The sequence below is a fragment of the Catharus ustulatus genome, chromosome 7 (genome assembly GCF_009819885.2).
Source record: "Catharus ustulatus isolate bCatUst1 chromosome 7, bCatUst1.pri.v2, whole genome shotgun sequence".
In the NCBI taxonomy this organism is placed as follows: Eukaryota; Metazoa; Chordata; class Aves; order Passeriformes; family Turdidae; genus Catharus; species Catharus ustulatus.
The window spans coordinates 28589674-28610704 of record NC_046227.1 but is presented as its reverse complement, the minus strand read 5'-3'; positions in this window follow the sequence as shown (position 1 = coordinate 28610704).

The following is a 21031-nucleotide window of genomic DNA, read 5'->3' as shown; positions in this document are numbered from 1 at the left end:
TTTCACCATCTTATTTGTTTCCTGTTTGCCTTCACAGAGTCAGTTCTATTAAAGCAGGAGATGACTACTGGAAAACACTCTTGGGCATAATGACATAGGAGCAGGTTTGAAATGTGTGTCTGCTTCCAAGGAGGAGAAACTTAGAAGAAGAGACAGGAAGGAGGAGACTTTTTAAAAAATGGTCCTTTGTTTTGTGCTTCAATATGTCAATCAGAGCTATAGCAACTTAATGAAATATAAAATTTCCCATATATGGGCATTAAATGTGCACTGTTATGTATTCAGTAATGGCTGCTCTTGTATGGATTGACTTGAACAGCTAAAACTGCAACATCAGTGAACATGATTAGATAGTACCAAAAAAATCTTCACTGTTAGGCTGGTGAGGTACTGGAGGAGGTTTCCACCAAAAGCTGTGGATACCCCATCCCTGGAAGTGTTTGAGGACAGGCTGAACAGACTGTTCTAGGATTTGAACAACCTGCTGTAGGGGAGCATGTCCCTGCTAGAGCAGGGGGTTGAAACTAGGGGCTGTTTTCCATTCCTTCCAGCCCAAACCATTCTATGATGTTATGTAGCCTCAAATAGGTTTCTCATGTAAACAGAAGTTACACGAGTTTCATTTTAACAAATCACATTCCATGAAGTTGACCTGTGCACCTTCCAGTGACGTGGGAAGAAAAGGAACTTTTAAAATATGTCATCAAGCTCTTTTCCTGTTACAAACCCTTTCTCTTGTGGAGCATAGAAAAGATTGGGCAATACTCCAGAGTACCTGAGTTTAACCCTGCTCTGATTTCTTGAGCAATGAGTGCCTATAATCCAGTGTCCCATTCCAAGAACTGGGGAATGGTAATGACTCCCTGCAAACACAAAGGATTGTGTTTGTGTGTCTTACTACTTTTGATTCTGTGTCTTACTACTGTGTCCAATTCCATCAAAAACTTCATGAAGAACAAAAGCTGACCTTTTTGCAGAAGTAAAGCCAGTATTGCATTCTGTGTGTGCTAATAAGCTACCTCAGACACCAGTTGAGTTCAAGTGGCAACATCATTCCTTAACTGTGGAAGGGAGGTTTTAGGCCTCAATATTTCACAGCATTTAACACATTTAACAAAAATCCCCAAACAAACCAGGGATTGCTGCTGTTATGTCAAGTACCTTTCTTAAGTCTCTGACTTAATGTAGGCATTCTTAATGAGGGTGATTTTTTCTTTTCCTTAGAAGGGAAAGGAACATTTCCTCTGTTAGAGAAACAGGCTAAGAAAAAAAAAAAAAAAAAAGGGCTTGGCCAGCCACGACAGGTCTGCACACCTGCCATAGCATCAGAATTTACCAGAAGAGATGAAAATGTCAAGTCAGATTTGGGATGTTAAAGTAAGTATGACAGATAAGTCAGTCCAAACACAGATTTAGCTCTAAACCATCCTAGGTAAATCAGACTACCTCCATTAATTACCTGTTTCAAATTAAGCTCAAGTAGGCCATGTCAAGTGGTTCTTCAAGATAATTCAAATAGTGTTAGAGATACAATCTGTCTTCCCAAAAATTCACGGAATTTCTTCCGTAATTTCCTTGCACAACAATGTCCTACAGTCTGTTCTCCTTCAGCCAGCTGCAGGGATATTCTGGAGTGTTCAGTTACATGAGTCAGGGCTTTTGCCTGCAGAGCCCTAAGTACAGAGGAGTCAAGTAGGAGATGGGGTCTTATTGCTGAGCTCACTTTAACCTCTGCTTTAAGGTGAAAACAAGAGTCACTGTCACTTTCATGACTGTTCTTGCAATTTGAGCTGCAACCAGACAGGAGCCTGAAGAGAACAACTTTCTCCCAGCCTTTGATTCATATTGCAGTTGGTCACGTCTCTCTTCAGCATAAGCATAGGCTGAGTTTGGGGTTTTTTTGGTGAAATCTTTTTGGTAGAGAAGAAAATAGTTTCTTTAGTCTCCAGATTTCTCTTTATCTGTGAAAACGGATTGTTTCTGTGTTCTTTAACAGTCTTGGGAAGTGCATTCACTATAGCTTTTTGCCTTTTACTGCAGTGAGGTAAGGGAAAAGTCCCTCTCTGTAAGCAGTCCACACTGCTTTTTCACTCAAGGCTTGGTGGAAATGCCACAGTTACATGGGGATCTTTTTTAGGGATGAAATTTTATGTGAGCAAGATGTGTCAGCCATGAAATTCAGATTTACATAGATCCTGTGGTCATACCTAAATGCATCATCAGTGAATGATTTCACTGTTTGAAGACCCAATACCAAGCTGAGTTGAAACCCCAATTTCTGCTTTCACAGACATCTCCTGTTTATCAGAGCACAGAATGGAGAGAATGTTGTTCAAAGATTTTCCAGTTGTACTCCTGGCCCCACACAAGACTGGAGTCACAGTGCACAGGCATGCAACAATCCCCGGTCATGAAGTGACACCAGCAATATTGCAAGTTCAGAGGCAGGGGCACATGCTGAAAATATTCTTTTTGCATTCATGGCAATATCCATTACTGAAGTTTTTATAGTGTATTCCAAAGAGTGTAAAATCAGTGCTTCACTGACTGCAAAAAGAGCAGCTTAAACTGCTCAAAGTGTAGTGGCCATCTGTGTTGCAGCTAACATTATGTGGTTTATAGGCTCTTTAGGCATTTGAATGTCTAAAGACCACTTAGAAGTATTATTTCTTATAAGGCTCCTGGTTTTGTCCAAGCCCATGATGAGTTCTGGCTATTTCTCCTTTGCAATCATAAAGCCAAAATATATATTTTCTTACTGCCTCCTCCCAGATTCTATTCTGTATTTAGAAGCTAGCAGTGATGGTTTTGGATTTGCAATTATGATATTAAGCTAAGTGTAAAATATTTTTCTTGGCATAATCTCGAGTATAAACAGCTTTAGCATCAGTTTCTGGTTCTCTTTATTCCCTGGGGAATGCCAGTTCTCTTCCATAGTTAGTCTCAGTAGTAAGATCATCCCAACAACACTTGTTCCAGCGCCCCCTTTCCAAGAAACACAAGCAAGCCAGGGCCAGGTACTGTGCTCTACTCCCCAAGGCTTCAGACAGACAACACTGCAAAGATGTTCCCATATATTTCCTGAACCTTCATCCCCCTTCCTTCCCAATCTGCAGAGATGCAGCAGTCCACCATGACACTGTGTCAGCACAAGTGTCATCTCCAAAGTTTCATTTCCACTCAAAGAATTTTCAGTGTGGCATTTTTATGTCCCACACAGGCTCCTGGGCAAGAGCATGATAATATTGAAGGACTACTGATTTTCACACTCCCTCTGTAAAACCAAATAAGTAGGAATATCGACAACTTGTCCATCTTTTAACCATGACTGTGTGAGAGAGCAGTGGAGCCACCCTGTAAGCACTGCAGTAAGAGTTTAAGTGACTACTTTAATAGCAGTCACTGACTGAAGAACAAAAGGCTCAGATCAGACTTTGAAGTGAGTTTTTTCGAAAGCACTCACTATTTATATTTTAAAAACACTATCCATCATCAATCCAATTTGCTTAGGGTGACATATACTGAGCAAATACAGGCATCTGCCTGTTCAAGCTTCCTACTTCTTCCCAGGAGCATTCCTGAACAGTGTCCTGCAATGACTGACTGTGCTGTTAGGAAGCCTCTGAGAGTCACTAACAACCTTCCCTCTGCAAGTGGTGATCACACCTGCAATCACAATATCTTCTGAGATAACAGTGAGCAGTGTGTGTACAGACTGTGGAGCCCATTCACACCCTGTGTTGGGCGAACACACATCTCATGTGCAATCACTCCACTTCTGCCATCTTAATCCAGCCCTAATCCTTACAAAAGGGTTAAGAGCATCCCCTGGGAAATCACTGCTCCAAGAGCCATGCTCAGAGCACAGTGACTGCAGCAGAGCTCTCTCCAACAGCTGGCTCTGGAAACAAGAGCAGCAATGATCACCACAAAGCCACGGAGAAGACTCAGACACCGCTCGTTCCTGCAGGCCGGCTCAGTCTGTGTACGGCAGAGCTGCTATTGTTGGTGCTGCTTAGGAAATATTCCAGGGAGTGTGTCATTGTTTATGCTCAGATTCTTTTATCAACGCTTAATTAAGTGCAGTTACAACACATGTTCACCATTAATATTTTAAATTACTGAGATGTTTGCTGAATCTATTCCGATGGCCTTCTTGGAAACTTCCAGCAAAGGTGCCAAAAGTGACAGGACGTAGTCCTGTACCTGCAGTACTTAGCCCCTTCTTGCCTAAGGGTCTTCAAGCATGATCTTGGGTGATATCTACATTTCATGCCCATGACAGTATAAAAGGGGCCATTTCTGAAAGTTATCTGAAGTTAATTTTCCTCCTTTGTAAACAGCTCTGGGCATTTCTAAACCACTGTTTTACTCGGCTACAACAAAAGCTGTTGTCATTCAGCCATGCTGCAGAAAGTGGTTGCTTTGGATTTGGCCACATCTTCCAAATACACTGTTTCATCAGTCATTTCATCCCACAGAAGCCACAATTAGAAACATTTTGCTCCTAAATTCCAGAAACAACTTCTAAAAGCCTAGAAATTTCCCCCCAGTTGATTTCTTGAGCTAGATCCCCTCTGCTGAAGTAACTGAACAGCAGATTTTTCACCTTTTAAACAGGAACACAAGAAATGCACCCAAAGTCTGGTTTCCCTTTTACCGAGACCTGGGAGGACTGCAAATGAAAGTCATTCTAGAGTGCCTGGGTTTTATTGAAAAAAATCATTCAGGGCTTCAAAAATTAGCAAAAGAACCCTTCTCCTTTTGAAGTTTACTTTACAGGCTTGCGACAAGATTCATTACTTGAGTCACAAGGCTTGTAATTGATCATTCTCAGCCTGTGCTCAGACAGCCTGGCGGTGTAGGATGCCAAGTCACCAGGGATTTAATGTTTGTGGGCTTGCAGGGTTTTAAAGAAGTTATTCTGGCAGTTTAAGGGGACATTAACTAGTCTTGTTGTTCCCATGCACCTCTTGTGAGTATTGACAATTGAATCAGGGTTACAATTAATGTGTTCCTTCTGTGTTATTACACTGAATAACACTGACAGACTGTGGGTTTTTTTCCTCTGGAGCAGTTTTGCATTTCTTGGTCTAATCTTTGTGGCTTTATGCTTATATATTAAAACCTCTCCCTTTCCTTCCTGCCATACTTCTCTCCTTGCAAATAGCACATTTTGTTTGAGTCTTTCTCCCATCTTTCAGAGCAATCCTTACCAGGATAAGACTTGTCCTCAATTATCCACTGGAGAAAAAAAACACTCTTACCATAATGGAATCTCAATGTCTGTGAGTAGTTCATCATAAATCATAGTTCTAACTTCCAGGGACCCTCCAAGCCAAATTCCCCAAAGAATGCTTGTAAAAGTCTGTGTACTTGTAATCAGTATTTCAGCTCTGAGCCTGTGAAGGAACCCTGCATCTCGGTTTTAGAATCAGAACCTGTATTTGTTAGATTCTTCAGTCCTACCACTGTTTAACAGAGAAGCTAATAGCTGACAGGGTGTGTTAGTTAAGCTTATTAATTCTGGTCTTCCTACTCCATCCATAATTGAAAATAAATTGCTATATTCTCTATAAATTGCAATTTTCTTTGGTCCCAATATGTTCCTATTTTCCCATTTTCTAATTAGGCTGAGCAAGGAATTGCTGTTAAACTTCTTGCTAAACTGCAGTTTTCAGCAGGATTTTTCATGATCACTTTTCCCATATGTGATTATATTGTTTGTGTGGCAGAGGAATTCTGTCAGCAATCTCCTGCCTGAGCCTTGAATGTACCAAACACACTGGGAGGAAATCATGCTTTGTCCTATTTATTTTCTTTCCAAATAATTTTTATGTTTCAGTGAAAGCTTAAAAGAAACCCTAGATATCTGCAGAAGGTGGAAGCAGTGACTGTGGTAGCCCTGATCTCTCAGGAAATATTTCCATGGAAATTCAGCTGGAGCTATCCTGGCCTTTCTCCTTCACCACTGAGCTCTAATGCTGGACCTGCTCTGGCATCATTACACTGGATGTGCAGTTCTCCTGAAGAACTCAGAGTACAGTGAGATCTGTAAGTTTTGTGAGACAGGCATACAGCAAAAACTTTCTTTGTAATATGTCTTTTGGAGCTTTGTAGCTCTGCTGGTTGATTCTGATCATCTGGAGTCTTTTAAGCATGAATGAGTGCTCTAAAGGTGCAAGGCAAAATAGTGCTGCTTCTCTTATTAGAATAGACACATCTAGGAATAGCATTGCTTCCCTCATTCCTCAGGGAAGGGGCTTGGGGCCAACTTATTGCAGTGACAATGGATGGCAGTGGAAGTCAGACTGGGACTAAAAGAGATGTGAGAGAAAAAGGGACGGAGACAGACAGAATCAAAGGAAATAGGAAGAAAATCTCTTGTATAGATAAAAGAGGAAAAAACCTTCTGCACAATTGACACCAGGCTGGTGACATTGTCCATGTTTCCACTTCTGGGATGGCTGAGTCACTGGAACACCTGAAGGTTACCTTCACAGTTAGGTGTCCTCACAGTTCTATCCAAAATTCTATCACTTTTGGGCTTCTCCTCTCCACTTTTATTTCCAAAAATCAGTTGCTGGAAGTCTTTATTTTCAGTTTAAGCATGCCTGGACCTACAAAGGATTCCAGTTAGCTCTAGCAGACACAAGGTATGTTGTTTCTTTGGAAACATCAACTCTAATTAAAACAGTAGTGCAGATATAATGCCCTTGGGTATCCCCAGACCAAGGCATATTTGGGATAATGGGAGATGGGATAATTTCTCATCAGAGTGTAAAGGTCATTTTGGGGACTAGTGGCATCACCCCCAGTTTGCTCATTTGTAAATAAATTTCCTTGAAGTTTTAGTTGATATTCCATAGGTCAGAACTGGCAGTCAAGCACCTGACATCCTTTGATACAACAGACAATTTCCTACTGTCCCTTCCTCTTTACCCTCTCTCTAGACTGCTCACATGCATAGCCACATTAAAAGCAGATGATGTTACATGCATTAAAATGCTAACATTTGCTATTCAGCATTATTGAAGCCAAATTAATTCTGGAAAAAGCTGATACCTTGGACAAAGATTATGTATACAGAGAAAAGGGGCTTTCCAGCAGCCATTGTCCAGCCAAAAGCCTCAGGTAGAGGTGTGTTAACAATAGTCAATCTGTTCATACTTAGGCTGTTTTCAAATTATAATGAAAGCATATAATATTTTATATTATATTTTTGCTAAGGATATGGTTTTAAATCTCTTTGGTTCATTGTTTTGAGCCTATCATTATGTTAGCCTTAATGAGATTACCTTATAGCCATAGTTCCATTAATAACTAGTTCAGTAATGGGCTCAGTTCTTTAGAAATACAACAAATTATTTGAAATGTTCTCAGAAAAAAAAAAAAGTCTTTTGCACTAGAAAAACTGTTAGAGCTTTAATTACAAGTTTTATTGCAAATCATTTAGCACTTGAATGCCTCTACTGATGAATAGGAGTCTGATCTGAGTCTCAGACTCTGGCTCATTCTCTTAATTAATTATGGCCATTTTTATGTGCAGTCAACACAATTATTTCTATTGTTATGAGGCTAAAAGTCTGCAAACTAGATTCTATTTTAGAAGATGAGGGATATGTATAGAGAAAAAAATCCTCAAAATCTAGTACAAATAGGCAAAGAATATATGTAATTAGTTATTATTAGAACCTCTACTTAAAAGCAGGAGAGGTTGAGATACAGAAAGCTGCCCAAATCAAATTACATTGTAATACTGTGGTAAAGAAATTAAAATGTTTCTTGAGTGCCATGGCTTTGGTGAAAACATTTCCCTTTGATGTGACTAGGCTGCCTCTAATTTCCCATCTCCAGCTCACATGAGAGACACGTTTCCATTCCTAATGAACCCACACTCTGGAATAAAAGCAACATGTGCAACATGCAAACACGTCTAACAGCTCCAGTCAAAAATTAAACTCTGCCAGGAAAACATACAGGCTGAGAGGTTTTCTGCAGTTTGTTTGGGGCGTGGATTTTGGAGTTCTTTTTTGGTTATTTGGAACCCCAGCGTCTTGGATATTTAGGAAGTCATGAATGCAGTGTTCCAACTGAAGTGAGCATGGTTTCCAATTTACATGTATGCAGAGAAAGACAGCTGTTAGGAAGCCTCTCCTCTAAGGGGTAAAGTTGACACTCTTTTTTTTAAATGTATATGAAAGAGTTGGGAATTTGAATGCCTGGAGACCAACACTTCTATTCACATGTGGAAACATCTGTTCCTCTTCCGTGCTTCTCACCCCAATCTGGAAAGTGTAGCTGGTCAGAAAGGTTGTTCTTTCTGCTGAAACCCTCATCACTTCTGAGGTGGCCCATGAAGGAGCTAAATCAGCACCACTGGGGAGATAAATCTGAGCAGTAATCTGAATTAGGAATAACCAAGATGTACCAGAAATACTTCTAGACCTTAGAAAATCTACACTCCCCTCATAAAATTATCAAGGTACCTTTTGAGGTAGGTACTTTTTGTGTAGGAGTTAATGAGTGTGGGAGGAACACCAACTCTCATCTCTTGCAGCAAGCATACTGATTAACACTCAGATATTACCATAATTCATCTGGATCTCACTGGGCTTCATTTTCTTCTTCAATACTCCATCCAATAGAAATATCCATTATGATGAAGTAACACCAAAGATCTGGGGATGTAAGCAAGCTGTGGTTAGTACATGTTTGAAAATTCAGGAAAAGCTTGAAAAGTCTGTTGGAAGAATCTGCTGGTTATGATATTTCTGTTCCACTCTGCTCCACTCCTTTATTCTGCAATTCACCAAAAACATATTTAGCATTTTGAGCTGTCACAGCCATCACTCTTCAAATATTTCAAGCTCATTCAAAGGAACTATTTTTGAAAATAATCAGAGTTGACATCTGCATTGCCATAACATCTTAGTCTGTTTTGGAGATCAGAGGGGCAAACTAGGCACCTTTTCCCACATTAAGGCTTGGAAAGATCTTAGTCCTCTGCTTAATGACTGAATATTGCCTTCATGCTAAAGACAGTGGCACACATATACCTGTGTATAGTTATACGTGTAGAGGCAGTTATATGTAGTTTTATGTAGTTATACATGTAGTATATAGCCACATGTAGTTATACATATAGAGGCAAAAAAATCCTACAGCCACAACATAATTTTTTGAAGACTCTAATATTATATTAATCCTTATGGTGGAATAACAGAGCATTAGTCACAGTTTTCTGTGTCCAAAGCACTTCCAGAAACAAAATCCACAAAGTGCACACGTTCAGCAGAGTTGAGTCCTGGCAGGGATCTCTACACTGGATGTCTTAATGAATGCCAGGTACAAAATACGTACCCACAGCTGCTGTCCTTCCCAGCTAGCAGCTTGTGCTGGAGCAGCATCAAAGCTGCTGCAGGCGTAGCAAATGTATGCACCTGCACTGAGTAATTACTGAGCCTAATGCCAGTATGGATTAGCTTCAGTGCTCTTGTGAAAAAAGTATGGATTAACTCACAGCATCCAGCTTATTACAGCTGTCTTACTGCACATCCAGTTTTTATGGGCTCTTATAAAGCAATATCCACTACGTTCTCTTTTGATTTCTGATGATGGAGCCCTTCAGCTGTGACATTGGAGTGCACTTCAAAGCTACCCCCTCTTCTGCCTTTCTCCCTCTTTTTTTTTTCCATTTCAAACTCAGCAATTGTAGGTTACTGGTCGTGTCCTGCCACCACACATACACCTAATGTCTATTTCTAACTTTTACATATAATTTACTTTTTAATGTCCTTGTACAAATTTCTTCCTCATCATCTGGAACCAGTGTGAAGACTGGATATCTGTAAAAAACTGTTTAGAGATCGCTCCTAAAAATCAAAACGGCTTAGACAACCAGTGCTGTCTGCAGTGGGTACCCACCTAATGAGAGCTCCATTTAGACACTCCTGACTTGTGATCAGTATTTTCCTTTTCTGGAATAAATCTGGAAACATAGAAATGTACAGCTTCTACTTCTATAGCCATCCTCTTCAGCTGTCCCCAAAACCACGTAAAATTATTCTTATTGTCAACTTGTAATTTCTTTTCTGTGAAAATGTAATAAAGATAAAAGTAAATTTCAGCTCTAATGCTGTGTCTGTTCTGTGTGTGTACCTGTTTTGTCTAGACTGTGAGCAATGAGAACCAGACACCATCTGAAATGTTGATTTACTTTATTAAGGAAATGAGACTTCTATGATCCTGGTATCTGTCGGTGTCTCTTTAATAGCTTTTGAACTCATTGCCTGATTTTGAGCTAATGTGACAGAAGTGGTAGGGAACAAGATAATTGGCCTGCTACAAATTTCAAGGAAATTAGAAGTTGTATAGAAGAGAGTGAGATGGAAATGCCCTGAAAGCCTGCTGCAAGAATGCTCATATAGGCTAAGATTATTCATACATTAAAGATCTCTTACAGATTTTCCCTCTGCAGGGAAAAAAACCAAAACCCAAACACCTGGAATCTGAAATTGTAGTTGATCAAGAAATACAAATAAACAGCAACTGAAGCTTTGTTTTGGCTGGTGCCCAGGGAATTAGTCTGCCTATCTGTCAAAAAGCAGCACCACATCTTGGAGGAGCTGTCACTAGAGCAAGAAATGGATCAGATTTTCCTGGTACTGGAGTGGGGATCAGCCACAGAGGCTGGGGCTCGCAGACTGTGGAGCTGGCACTGCTTGGAACAGACAGTAAGCTGCATCAAAGCTGTGCAAAACCAGAGTTTTCTATAAGTATACTTGTTTGGATTTGGCTGCCAAATTATTTAGGGACTGCAAGGGCATAAAGCAGCCCACGACAAAAGTAGTTCTTTTGATCAGAAATGAATACCCCATGTTGCACTGCAGGGCTGCAGAGAAAAGAGATGCCAGCTTTGATGTCTGCAGATTCTCTGCTGCAAGGAAGACAATCTATTTTTAAATTATTCTTTTCATAGCACAGGTGAAAGGAAGAGTGTAACTGGTATTAAGAAACTGCCCCTGGAACTCATAATCTGTAGTGACACTGTGCTAGAAGAGCTGTGTTGTAAGTTCAAGCAGATACAGTGTATTTTACACTGAGCATGTGGGATAAGACCAGGAAGAACAGAGAAAGATCAGAGGGGGAAAAGAGGAGTTGCACTTCTTTTCAGTACTGTGTATGTCTCTGGGCTAGTACTCATTTTTGTGCTCAGCCAATTTAAGCCTGAAAGTTCAGGGACACTCTGAAGTGGTCCTTTGCTTAGCTCAAGGATGAACATGAGACAGAGTCAGCTGCTTTCCATCTATTTTCCTTCTCCTTGGGGAGTCCTGGTGCTCTCTAGCAGAGAAAGGAGCCCTTGCTTTGGAGATTGAGAAGGCCTAACTCTAGGAATGAAAATCTGGCTGTGAACATGCTGATGGTGTGCCAGCCTCACTAGCAGTAGTTGCTACTTTGGAAGTGGCCTAGAGAGGGAATGATTTTATTTAGAGTATAGTTAATTCATTTTCTCTCCATAATGGAAGCTGCTCACTTGAATGCTGCCCTTCATCCTCTTCTCCAAAGCACCCTGTGGACGCAGCATCCCACATGGATCCAAGCACCTGATCTGTAACCAGCTGCTTTATTCCATCAGGCACGAGAGGGCATTGTTAAATGGGGTCTATTCTCCTCTACCTGAGAGGTTGAAGGAATACCAGGGAGTTTATCATATCTCCATGCTTGGAAACTATGGCAAACAATCAAACTCTTTAATGTTATACTTTACACCTGTCTCCTCTGGTGCTGTAAGATGCCAGCAGCAGAGGGATGTATTCATTGTGTAAGTAAAATTAATAAAAGACACCACCACTGTAATTTACCCATTGCTTAGCAATCACAAGAAAGGAATAAGAACTTGTCTCATTCAGTTCTCACCCTGCACTCAGATTCTAATCATCCTTCAGCTTTCCTTGGTGAGGAGATGAAGGAGGGTATAGGGTATTTTCTTTTAAAAAAAACTATTTAATCTTGCACAAATTATTCCTCTGGTTTGGTTTTGTTTTTTGTTGGTGTTTTCTTTTAAATGGTATCAGACATGCAGTAGCCAATAATGATTTAAAATACATTTTCTCAGCACAGGCCTAGATTATGGAACTCCCTGCCACAGGAAGGACACTTTAGAGTCAGAGTCCTAGCACGACCTGAAAGAATCTGAGTGTGTTCCTGGAAAGCAGCAAATGCTGAGTCCTCAAAAGCAACAGGCTTTAGGGTAGTGCTCCAGGCACAAGTTTTAACAGTGGAATATTTTGGGAAATAGGGTTCGGCAGCTATGGTGGACTATGAAGAAAGAGCTGGACAGCCTGACTGAGAGTGACTTGGCTTGGTGAGGTGATGGCTGTAAGGCTAACTAACACTGATTTGGCATTCCCAGGCTTCTAAGGAATCACAGATTTGTTTCCTACTAGGCAAAATTTCCCTTGTGCTGACAAACTCCTTGTCATGCAAAGATCAAACAATTTCTACATTTCAAGCAAAGAGAAGCTACCAAAGAGAAGAACCAAAATGTCTTCTATTGCTTTTACATCTTATTATTACTATTCCTCATTTTAAGCACCTGAAATGCTGTTTCTATCACAGCCCAGGTGCCAAAGTTCTTAAATAGTTGCTCAGTTGTCCTGTGAGCAAATGGAGGCCTTCACACTTTGTTCCCTAAGTGCTTTCTCCTCCCCGGTTCCCAGTAGGCTAAGATGTGTATGAATAAAATACACAAATGTGTAACATAAAAATGCTTTGGAGAAGGTTGTGTTTAGCAAAACAAATGGCCTGAATTGGCAGCTGGTTATTTGTACTGCAGGAGGCCTGTGGAGCCCTACTGGGTGAGGCATTTTCACAGGTCTATAAAGGAAAATACTTTGCTTTGGGGAACACCTTCTGCTCCCCTTGTGTCACAGCCTAGAAGTGGAGTTGGACTGTGAATTTCCCCTTATATCTGGAGTCAATGAGCTGAGCTAAGTGGCTTGATCTAACTTTCTTTGGTGTCCCAAAACATTCCTGTGGTTATTTCCTTACTTGATTTCTCCAAAAACTACACTGACACAAACAGGATTAATTCCTGGCTTCCGCTGGTTTTTGATAGAGCTGAAAATTGCATTTACTGCCTTTAGGTGTGCTGTGATAGTCTCTTCATGTGGATGGTGCAGTTTACCATGTTTGAACAGGTAAATGCCCTTCACTGTGAGAGAAAAGGTATAGCAAGAAGGCAGATACTAGCTTAAAGGAAATGAAGTTTTCCTTTCCAGCTAAAGGAAAGCTGGAAATGTTTTTACTGATTTTTTAAAGAAAAACTTGATCCTGCAACAGGAAGCTGGAGTTCAAAATACATCATCAGTGGGCATATCACAGGAGGAGGAGTCTCCCTGTGAACTGCAGGTTTCCAACCTGCTCTCTGGGCTGGAGAACTCACTGTAGCTATGGTAAGTGTTTGCTCTACATGCTTCTAAGTGCCATGGTGGGATTTGAAACATGAAATGTTCTTGGTCTTCTGTAATTCTTGGTATGTTGACAGAGCAGTTAATGAAAGGCTGTTTCAGCTGACCAGTTGGAATATGGATAGAGAATGTGCATGTGGTGAGGAGATCTGCATTCAATTACCCTCCTACCACAGACTGGCTGCAGACAAGACAATTATTCTGTGCCTCAGTTCCCTAATTCTAAAACAATGAGCTTCCTTTGTCTGACTTGTCTACGTAGAGGAGATACTCCTTGAGGCACTGATTGTCTCTTTAAATGTTTTCTGTTTTACCAGTTAATACAAAGCAGCTCTGACTATCTGAGTACTACTGGAATTTTCCTGCTCCTAATCAGAATACGTGGTTAATTAGTCACTTGCTATCTCTGGGTTTAATTTTTGTTTTCTTTATCTACTGTTGGCAAAAATGTTTGTGTTTGTTTGGTTTTTTTTGAACAGCAGTGTTACATTTATTTTTGGAAAACTGTCTCACGTGATGTCTTCATTTCCCTTTTTTCCCACTCCATCACAATTGAAGAATGTCAGCAATGGTACTCCAAGCTGCCATACTATACCACACAGACAATTTTTTCTTAGACCAAAAAATTTTGTTCTAAACAAACACGTACAACTACCACTGCAGAGCTGCTTCATTGTCAGTTATCCTCCTGTGATAAAGTTAATTTGAAGCTGAAGAGCAGATTTGAGATGCCAAAATGTCAGTAGCCTAGGTGAATTTTAATGTAGTGTCTTGTACATGTGTGTTATTCACATTAAAAATATCACTTTGGCACAGAAAGCCACTTGGGTTGACTTAAAAATGTTTGACCAGATAACAAGGAGACGTAACAGTCACTGGAATAATTTCCAACTTGGGATATTTAATTAGACCTTATGACTGAAAATTCTTGCAATCATCAGAAGATCAACATTCCAACATATTCCTGGTTATATTTATTAAATATTTCCTTTTTTGGTCCTAAGTGTGAATGTTTGGAAAAAATGTTAATACAACCCACTTGACTTCACTGGCACATTTTACAAAAGGAGGAGGAAAAAATGTGGAAGCCACTGAAAACTAAAGGGTTCTTGCTTCGGAGAAAAACAAAGTTCAAGCCAGTGTTACAGACTGGCTGGAACTCTTCCACAGTTTTAAAAGGAAAAACTCTATTGAAGGCTCTTTTCACAAAACTCCTTTACTTCTTTTGAATAAAAGAGGAACCAAGCACACTTAGCAGTGTGTAAAACACATTTCTTTAAGAGAAGCCAGCTTTATCTTCAAGTCCCAGCTAGTTAATCTGCTCAAACTTATTTTTAACTTAAAGTCTGAGAAATCTGACACCACCACAGGGATTTAAAGCTTTTAGTCTAGATGGAATTCGCTGACAATACTTTCAGCTAGGGCACCAATAAAGACAGATGGGTTTCTCTCATTAAGTTTGGTCAAAATGAATGTTTTCCTCTTTCAGGGAAAAAGAAGGAAGAGGATAAGTATTCATTTTCTCTCTCCCTAGATCTGTAAACCGTACTAGCTATAGCTACATGGTATCTTCAGGTACGTGTGCCATAGCTGAATGATGTGCAAATACAGCTGTTTTGGAAGTGCATGGGAAATCCTGCATTCCTCTCAATAAGTTGCATATTTTCACCTGCTTTGCAATAAACATCTGGCTGTAAATCCAGAAGCCTGGGTATGTCTGCAGTGTAACTGGGGTTGGCCTCCAAAATATAGATAGTGAACTACCTGTGTGAAACTCCTGCAGTGGGAGGTTGGAAATTCCAAATGTGCACTGGAGCATGATCAGGTATGTGCTGCATTCACAGGTGACTACAATATTGTCTTGCATTTTTACTGTTTGTGTATTGGTTGATAACTGAACAGAATTTCTTGGCAAAAGCTTTTAATTACAAATGCTACATTACTCTCCCATAACTGTTGAAGTCACCTAATCTGAGCTTTGTCAAATAACAACAATTTTATTGCCAGGAATTAGGCAAACTTCAAATATATCTCTCAATTTATCATGTTTTCCTCTTAAGGGCAACAAATGTGTATTATATAACACTGCCCAGACATTGTTTCTACCATACTGTCCTTCACTTTCATTCCCAAGGGGTGGGGTATTGGCTTTCTTTAGCTTTGCATTAAAAAAAAAAAAATAAAATAAGAATACTGTGCATCTCTGTAATTATGCTGTAACCATGTAGCCATGACCAGTGCTTCTTTCTTTAGGCTAGAAATTGAGATTAGAGACTGAAGGTTGTAATAAAAGTAAACTGTACTCTGCAGCTGGCTTGGCTGGTCTCTGTATGCATAGCAAAGGGGAATAGCTCCAGATGTAATGGAAGCTCTCCACTGTTGATTATTGGGAAGAATATAATTGTGCTTTGGTAGAAACAGTAATAGGCATATTTGCTGAATTTTCCCAGCCTCTGATTAATCTCAAACTCCCCCTGTCAATTTGAACTTAGTTCTACTGAAGTGAGAGCTTTAAAGGCAAAAAGCTTGTCTTCCTCATGCACAGGCACTGTTCCCATTTCATGATAAAGGACAAAGCCAACTTCACAGTGCAGAGTGGAAAGATTTTCCTGTTGTTGATTGTCTTTACAGTAAACCGTAAGAAGGTTTGAGTTGGATATTAGGAAAAGGTTCTTCACCCAGAAGGTGGCTGGGCACTGGAACAAGCTCCCCAGGACAGTGATCACAGCACCAGCCAAGTGTTTGAACAATGCTCTCAGGCTCATGGTGTGACTCTTGAGGTGTCCTGGGCAGGGCCAGGCTGTAAGTCTCTTCCAGCTCAGGATGTTCTGTGATTCTCTGATTGATTTGCAGAGTCAATCAAGCTTCAGCTGTATCTGTTTCTCTGTGTCCATTTGCACCACACAAAGTAACCACTCCCTTTATCTACCACTTGACTTACATGAAATTCAATAGCACCCTGCTGACAGGTTTCACTCAGCAAGTCAGAAGTAGTTACTGGTTTTGATGCTGTAATTTTTGAAAGTGGAAGTTCTCTGCCACCACCTGTGGCTTTAGAAAAATGAGGATGCAGAATATTTGTAGTTCAACCAAATATTTGGTCTGCTAGTCTGGTTTGAAACACAAATTGTGCACTTTAGCTGTTATTAAAATCAATGAAATTGCTAGATTTTCCTTGTTTATTCACTAGCTTATGTTGTTCCAACCTCTAAATACATGATGATAAAACAGCTGCTGAGTTTCCAAATCTGAAATTTCCCCAGCAGCCAAATGCTTACAGCCCTGTTGCCTTTTTCCATCAAACATAGAAGTATAAAGGCTCAGATACCTGTACCTGACAGATACCTGCTACCAGATAGGCATAAACCACCTGTGTGGTCTTTTGCTGGCACATCTAATCCAGTTTTCTTTCTCCTGAGCTGAGTAAACTGATGCTGGCCTAAATGTTGTATGTCAATGTTAGTACTACACTGATCTGACCTCTTGGCTTCCTCCCTTCTTACATACTCTATCTCTATGTGCAGCATGAAAGTCACAGGCTTTTAATGCTTTCTATATTCACAATCAGCAAAGACATAAGCAGGATGAGGACGACAATTTAGTCTGCCTGCAGATTCGAGGAGATATTATAGTGGCTCTGTTTTTAGAAGATTATCTTCTAATCTCAAGAGGCCAGAAACTGCATTGCTTTTAAAATGAGTGCTTACATTCTGAGGAAAAAAAAAATCCAAAACAAGCTCTTGTGTCAGGAAGAAAAGAAAGAATGGGGTCTGGGAAATGGACAAATGTGTTCCTTTCCAATACAGTTAATTCCTCAATATCTGGTTCTAGCAGTTTCCCTGCTTAATTAGGGGTCATATCACAAACAAGCCCTAAACTTAATTTCTGGAGTAGAAGTGTAAGTGAGAAGGCAGCACATATCAAAGTACAATTGTGTTTAGGTACCTCCTGAAATTTATCCTGAAAGGAGCCTAAAGGACTTTACAGAAAGATTTCCACTGAAAGAATGAATGGGGAAGAAAGCACAAGGCAAAAGGAGAGGTTATCTTTACTCCCTCAATGCAGTGCTGCTCCTTGTTCTCCTAATCACCTGATAATCATCTGAACCCCGTAGCTCAGCTTCAGTAACTCACTTTTCCTAACACTTCAGCTGGGTAACTTCATCCTTCACTCATTTCCTGTGCCCTGCCCTACAGAAGCTATGTAAATTCTCCGAGGGTTTTGTTGGTTACAGTCCGTGGCTTGTAAGCTACAAAATCTAAATGTAGGTCAAAATGAGTTGAATCTTTTAAACACAGCCAGCCCTGTTTCCTAAACACATCCCTGGAGCAGCTGCAAGGAGGATGTTTACAATTAAAAAGCAACCCTCAAGCAGCCAGGTCAGAATGTACACGATTACTGTAGCCAGCAGCATTCATTAAATGTCATATCTGAACCTTCATTATCTTGAGCATGATCAGATTTAAGAACAGCATCTAAAGAAGTGGAACTATTGACTTCCAGCATCCTAGAGGGCTCTTAAGACAAAGGCCCATCTAGAAGATAAATGGTCCCAGAAGGATTCTGGGGATGAACTGTGATTGAACATCAAGAGTTATGTCATTCTAGTTTCTACTAGGATGGGAGATCCCTCTTTTTTTTCTTTTTTTTTTTTTTTCTTCTTGATCTGACTTGTGAAATTAAAAAACCCAACAAAACAATCTCAACAGAAAAACAGCAAAGCAAAACAGGAAAAAAGATGAGCTCTGCTGAAAATGAGTCAATCCCTTGAAACCAGCCGGGGCACCGTCTGCTCCCCTTATGGAGCTCAGTGGCTTTCATCACGATTCAAGTGTCTCCTACCCCTCCCTCTCAGCTGAAGGCAGATGTGGGCTCACTGGCAACACTGGGCCTTGTTCTTTGTGAGTGTTTAAGGCCTAAGCAATCATTTTAAATTGAAAGCAGAGACAGCGATGCTATTACAAGATTGTCTAGCGCAGCGATACCCAACTGGTAAGACATGAGAACATTTACAAGAAAAAGGTTTCATGAAGTCTAGGCTAGAAATCAGCACAGAAAAGCAAAAGCATGATGCAGAGCAGCATGTTCTTAACAGTTAAAATATGTTGAGAAGAAAACTCCTTCCAAGAAGGTGTTGGGAGTACAGTTTTCAGTCAGACCATGGAGAAGGTTGAAGCAAGCTTGTTCCCTCACCCTCTGTGACTCTGGTTTTCATGTACTTTCTGTATTCTAATGCCAAATAATCATTTATCTGCAGAAAACAAGTGTTCATACAGCAAGCATCTTGCTTTTAACAGCTCATGTGCTGATGGGTGTGTAACTGTGAAACGGTGTGCATGCACTGCCATCTGAAATCCACTGTAGGCAGACAGTCATGCACATCAGCAAAGATTGGGGATGGATGTCCGTTTGTTTTGGACTAAAGACAAAAACAATCCAAACAATGGATTCTGGACAATGGATTTGGCAATCCAGAATTTGCTACAACCATGCACTGAGAAGGAAAATGCCCAGGAGTGTCAGTCTGGCTGGATGTAACCAACAGAGAGAGAGGCTTAATGGAGCAAATGAGGACTGAGATACTCAGAATCTCTGACAATAAAATTACTTTTCTTCAGGATTCCCTTTTCAGTGATCATGGTTGAAATGTAAATAAATAAATAAATAAATAAATACATGCATCTCTATTAACCTGCTTTTAAAATCCCAGAGCCTTTAAAACAGCAAAGGCATCTTGTTCTCCTAAGAGTCAGTCTAAAGGAACTATGAAAAAGAAAACTAACACTGCCTCCTCCTGAAGAGTTAGCAGCAATTCCTTTGTACTGCCCCTGAAAAAGTCAGAAGTGATGTCTATAACTTTTCATGGACTCATGCTGGTAACTGCTCTCATCCTTCATAGAAGCTCAGGTACCAGGAATGATGCACCAAGAAAAGGCAGCATCCTTCACTGCCTCCATGTACAACTCGAGTTGCAGGACACGTGCTCTATCAATGGCAGAAAAATTCAACTCAGAATTAAAATGGAAAACATTGAGGTCTCTGCAAACACAAAACTCTTGATATCACTGCAGCCAATAACAGCTTTGCTGTGACTTGCTTATCTTGGCTCCATTTTTCTGAGTTGAAGGCTGTTAAGATGAAACAGTGAGGGAAGAGAAAGGATTGCAGCCTGGGCTGTGGTTTACTCCATCACCTTAAAAGTGTCTTAGTGCCTGGTGAGGAGGCAGGTTTTCTACAGCTTGTGCTTTCCTTTATCTGTAGCAGTTCACAACCATGCATTAACATACCTAGCAGCAATCTGCAGTACAGAAGAACATAAGACGACAGGAAAGAAAGGCCTTATCCATAGAACCCGGGCTTTGTGTATGTCTATCCCCATGTAAGTTTATTATCTGGCTGTAAGTCCATTTCAAATAGGCAGCTGATTGAGTTTTTTTAAATGTGCAAATGAAAAAAAAATTAAAATGTCAGAGTAAAAAGCCTTTAAGTTCACAATGTATGCAATTATACTACCTTTCCTCTCCAGGGTCTCCAGCCCCACATAATAAAACAGTAGTTCGAAGGTCTTATTGTTGAAGAGGATTCCATTTGTCCCCATCTTGCATTTGCTCTTCCTTCTACACTACTTTAGCACTTAACACAATTAACTGTAAACGGTTTATTAAAATAAATCCCTGCCCCAGATCTGGACATCCCTAGGCAGATGTGTCAGAGCATGGGTCCTAGGCAGGCCCTGGGGGTGGGGGAGGCAGGGGCAGCCCTGAGCCCCCGTGGGCCTGAGAGAATGTCCTGGAGCTGCACTGGGGCACTGCATGGCAGGGCTGCGGCTCTATGCACACCCCTACACCCCCCATAAATACCCGTAGGGCATCCTATCCCAGTCCCAGGCAAACCTTCACATACATCCTCTGTGGTCTCTCCTATATGCAAACTACGCAGTTCCTTCAGAACACACACACAGATTCCCATATGCATTTCATTCACATCCCATGCAAGCCCATAAGCACACTCCTCTACACTTCCCATACATGCACCCCATAGATACAAGGTCTGTAACCCGCACATCCCCACAGGCTCTGCAGCACACGGCTCATATGGCACCCATGTGCATCCCTACATACTCCTCACCCAGATCTGGACATCCCCCATCCGCAGCCGCCCCACCGGGGCGAGCCGCACTCCACAGGTACAGGGCTGTGCTGGGCTGGGCTGGGCTGGGCTGGGCTGGCCGTGTCCCTCCCTTCGCTGGCCCTGGGGTGCCCAGGACTGTCCCTGGACCCCCGGCCGCTGCCGGGCGAGGCTCCGAGGGAAGGAGCGAAGGGCAGCCGAGCCGACCGCAGGCGCTATCGCCGCTGGGCACCGCTTCCCCCGCGGGCTCCGCGCTTCCCCCGCTGCGGTCCCAGCCCGGCCCGGCCCGGCCCGGCACAGAGCGGCAGGTGGGCTGCGGCCGGAGCTGCAGATCCGGGGCTGGGCAGCTCGGGGCGAGGCGGCTCCGGCAGCGCTCCTGGGAGCCGCGGGGCTCTCCGTGCCGGCTGCGCCCCGGGACGCGGAGGGAAGCC